Source organism: Montipora foliosa, chromosome 13 (genome assembly GCF_036669935.1).
Source record: "Montipora foliosa isolate CH-2021 chromosome 13, ASM3666993v2, whole genome shotgun sequence".
Taxonomy (NCBI): domain Eukaryota; kingdom Metazoa; phylum Cnidaria; class Anthozoa; order Scleractinia; family Acroporidae; genus Montipora; species Montipora foliosa.
Genome location: NC_090881.1, coordinates 29794373 through 29799372, shown reverse-complemented (window position 1 = coordinate 29799372; position 5000 = coordinate 29794373). Strand labels below are relative to the sequence as shown.

The 5000-nt window shown below is 38.3% G+C and overlaps 1 pseudogene; it reads left to right on the top strand.

Moving 5' to 3' along the window:
- The window catches only part of LOC137982172 (RYamide receptor-like), a 14743-nt pseudogene that overhangs the window by 9490 nt on the left and 253 nt on the right, over positions 1–5000 (top strand).

Below are 5000 nucleotides of genomic sequence, written 5' to 3'. Positions count from 1 at the left end.
CATCACTCCACGTATTCTTATTCCGGAATACGGTGAATCGAATGCACCCTAAATAACGTGACGCATCACAATAATACAATCCGCGAGTAAGCAAGCGTTGAAACATTTTCATGATTATTGTCTTGATCTTTAACTTCCAAAAACTAAATCCTGACGGATTTATGTTTTTCTTGCAATTTTTTGTGTATACTTTGGAGTGTAATTGTTTTTTCATGTTATTTAAGTTTTTATCTCTTGCCTGTGGGAGATTGCCAAAAACGTGTATTTTGTTTTCCTGTTTTTACTTCTGTCATTTCATTATTACTTTGCCTAATCAATCAAATTGATGTAAAACAAAAAGGAGTCCTGTAAAACTTTGGCTTGCTTTTAATTAAAAGACACACAATTTCTTGGGTTAATAAATGAGTCAGCAAGAACTTCATTTCAATTTTTCAGTTTCATAACCTTACGGCAATCAAATCAACTCAAACGCTGTGTCATTGACGCCGACTTTAATATCAACTGTAAAAGGTTTTATTTGAAAGACCTGTTAACGGCTTCTTGATTGACCCTATACTCGAAAGGAGTTATTCAATTCAGTCTATTTAAGTCTTAGTGATTATCTCGATCTTCTCGCCAACTGAATTTAAGGTGGCTCAAACCAGTTTTATCTCTTGAAAGAAAATTGGCGTTCGATATGGTACCATAACATTGCTGTTAAGTGGTCAAGTATTGTAGTGTCAATCCTTCTAATAAGAAAGTTATTGCTGAAAAAAATTCGGTCATTTTTGTGACGTAAAAAGTTACCGTGGCAACAGGAAAGCCCTGCAAAAACACCCTGCTCATATCTCAAAAACGAACTAGGTGACCCCCATTTTTTATTTCTGAAATGTAATCAGCATGCCAGAATGAAACTTTCTGCAAAGTTTCAAAAAATTTTGTGGAGTAGATTTAGGGCCACATTAAATAATTGAAAATTTAAGGTAGCTCTGAATACGCTACACAGAATTGTTTTAAACTTTGCAGGGAGTTTCATGTTGGCCTGCTGATCACTTTTGTGCAATAAAAAATTGGGGTCACCCAATTCGTTTTTCAGATATGAGCAGCTGAAGCCAAAATATATGGTGTTTTTTGCAAGGCTTTCCTGTTTCCATGGTAACTGCATCTTGTTCAGCAATAAGTGATGTTTCACATGGTACCATAACATTGCTGTTACGTGATAACGTGTTGTAGTGCCAATCCTTCTAATAAGAAGGTCTCTTTAAAGTGTTGAAACTGGTTTTAAATTTAGCCACCTTAATTACTTATTGGTACCATGAAAAGGTCGGACCATAACGTTCCCAAAGGAGTGCCTAACAGCCTGATAGAGGGACTGACATGCCCCAAGCTTAAAATCCTAACGTAATCTGAAAATTAAATCTCAAAACTTTATCTTCGTTTTGACAGTTTCAGCTGACAAGTCAAACCACAGCTATGAGGTTTGGATTAATCAACGGCGAAAGTTTTTGTTTTCTTTTGTCGAGTCATTTGGATAAACATTTTCCCACATTTTATAGTATATGCGTGCATATGCTCGAAGAAATTACAAGATTGTACATTCTCTCTTTTACGCAAGGTTGAAACTTTTTTAAGTACTTTAAATCGTTTTAAACCTTTTTTACCTATTAAAAAACAGCTTTTCAGTTTTAACTGAGTTTTTCTCCTATTCCTTTTTTTCTAGAGATTTCTGCACCGCTCAACTTAACCAACACCTCGGCAAGCGTAGGACCTCAGCCTTTTCCGGTTCCTCGTAATGTACAGATTGGAGTAACAATTTTTGCAGTGGCAATTTTTATCGTGGCGCTGATTGGGAACTCAGTGGTTTTGTACATCGTATGCACAGTAAATCACATGCGCAATTCAACAAACATGTTAATCGCCAACATGGCAGTTGCCGATCTTTTTATGACTATAGACATACCTTACATTCTCAAATGGTATTATGTGATGGGCTTATGGTTTGGTACTGTTATGGGTGACGTTTTATGTACGTTTTTACACTCTGCTCAGGTGGTATCTTTAGCCGCTTCAACCTTCAGCTTGGTGGCTATTTCCCTCGACCGCAGCTTCGCAATACTGTTTCCAATGAAAACTATAATGACGCGTAATGTTGTACGCTTTACTATTCTAATAACCTGGCTCTCCACGTTGGCTTTAACTTTGCCCGCTATCATGGCTTCAAAAAATAGGAAAAAAACTGGAACTGACACTTTCGCTTGCGGAGACAGTCTTGGCTGGGAATTAGAAAATATATCAGAGGCTACTTACATGACAGCTCTGTTTATGTTTGGCTACCTGGTTCCATTGCTAATTATTGCCATCTTGTACTGCTTGGCGGGACTTCGTCTTTGGAGCCGAAAAGTCCCTGGACATCGTAATTTAATGTCCAATAAGAAAGCGAAGTCCACGAGCAGACGCGCCACAGCGATGCTAATCACAGTAGTGATTGTGTTTGCTTTGTCGTGGCTTCCTTGGCAAGCCCTTGAAGTGATAAAGATATACAACCCAAAGTTAATTGGAAGCAAAATTCTGCCGGAAATTTATATGGTGACTCCGTGGCTGGGTTATGCCAACAGTGCTATCAATCCTATTCTCTATGTCATTTTTTCAGAAAATTATCGTCAAGAATTTTATCGCGTTCTCTGTCGTGGCCCAAGCAGAAAAGATCGCTACAGAAAAACAATCATCAGCAGAAGCACTACGCGTTCAACTCGAACATCCCGCACAAGTTCACTGGTTGCAAGTATTCCGATGCAGAAGCTCAGAGATGAGGCAAATCATAGAAGGGATGTTCTCAACTCACCGTGACATGTGACCCGCGACTATACTGCTACAACATCCCCGGCATCTCCGTTCAGTAAAGCCCGGATCAGACCATATAAATGACGAGGATGCGGTCTAAAACAAAATAAAGCTTTATCCCCTAAAGGAGACCAATCTTGGCGTGGGTCGAGCATTTCACAGTTTTTCCCCTTCAAGATGTCAATTTAGATAGTGGGAATCATAAGCTGCAATAGCTAGTCTATACGACTATATATAAGAACGTTGTTATTATAGTTCTTTTTAGGGCGCTTTCCTTTTGTCAGAACTGGCCGGCCAGACCCGTCAGTTTGCAAAGAAAATGCAACAATTTGAAGGAACACTTGCATGATAATCCCTCGCATAGTTCTGGAGGAGTATATATCATCCTCGAAGTGTGTTAATTTGAACACGTTGTAGAGCTAGTCCTTCCAAATGCCCGGTCTGGCCGGTCAGTTCTGTCAAATGGAAAGCGCCATTAGATATAAATGTAAATGAATCCCCGTAGTCTTAAACTCTCTTTTTAATTCTCATCGATCCTTGTCGCTGTCACTGGAAATTTAACCAGGTTAATTTTTTTACCTAAGACGACGCGATTTTTCTGTGCTTTTCTCCCCAACGATTTTCATGAAATATAGTATCCTCGACAAACAAACGCACAAAATAATTTTCAACGACAAATAGTTTTACGCGATCTCTAGCGTATGTGTATCACAACTTAGGCCCCGTCCGCACTAATGAAATTTAACCAAGGAGTTAATTTCTCTATTTCTAAATGCTGTTGAAGGCTGACATTCGGCAAAACTTTACATTAGAAGAAGTCAATCTTATACAACAAAAATAAGCAAAAGTAACTTTCACCAATAAGTTGAAAACATGAAACAAAAGTTTACGCTAATCCTGGATTAAGTTAATCCGCTTTCGAACAACCGGGCCCTGGTGTGGACGGCGAAAACGGATATGATATATATGTTGTATGCCTCACTTTCCCGCACGCCAAGACGTAAACAAAACCTGTTAACAAAAACGCATCTTTAGATCTCCGTTTTCAGTCTCTCGTGTGGACGGCCGAATACGATGTGAAAACGCTATTGTGAACGCAGATCTTTTCATCCGTTTTCGGGGATCCAGAACGCATTAGAGTGGACGGGGCCTTTAATTTTTAATCTTTAATCACAGTTCGTAACCATACATAACTGATACAAATGGACTTATACTAACAAATGCAATCGAACAAAAATAAAAAAAATGGTTAAGTGGACGGTAGTAGGGGGAAACCAAATTCCCATGCTAAGACATACCCTCCAAGAAAAAAAAAATTACTTTAAAGAGAATCATCTCTGACCATTAAGTTGTTATTTCAGTTTCGTCCAGCCTTAGAACTTTGGAAACGAAGTGTAGCTGGTCAGAAATTCGTTACCTTGAAAACGAGAACAAAACGGATGAAAGACGGAAAAGTATGGACAAAAACTGTATTACAAGCTGATATGAACTAAGCCGGTAGGATTGCGGTGGGAAAATAATCGGGAAAACGCTTTTTTGGACAAGGAAAGTTATGTAATGTAATGTAATGTAATGTTCTTTTGCTCGTGATGTCACTGGCGCCATATTGGTGACCTTAGATAAATTGCCAAATTCTTCTGGAACGAAGTTCTATTCTCTATTCAAAACTTTCAAACATATTCAGTCAGCTTCGTAACTGCGCAAAATTAGCAACATAAAGGAAATGTAGTCGAGCGGCAACGGTTGGTTTTGGACAGCATTGAACTTAAAATAGCAGTGTTCAAATCAAGAAAGACTCGCATAAAAATGGATAATTAGGACCGTAGTGGATACCGATCGAGAAAGGCCCGTATCTTTGGATGAAGCTTTATCCTTAAGTTTACATGTAACAAAGATGTAGTAAAATTGCACCTAAGCCGGACTGGTGTGGGCTTTGTCTGGTGGAAGAATCGAAAGCCTTAGCTTCCTACCAATAACTGTAAATAATATATGTTAATGAACGTATAGGTAAAAACTTGTTGTTAAATAAGCACGTGAGTGTAACGAAGTCATTGAATAAAACAGGAATCATTTGCCTTTTATGTAACTGTATTTAAATAACCCTATATTCTTAATTCGGCGTCATTGTGTTATCAGACCGATTTGTTTTAAGATTGACATTTGCTTCGTAAATTCAACAG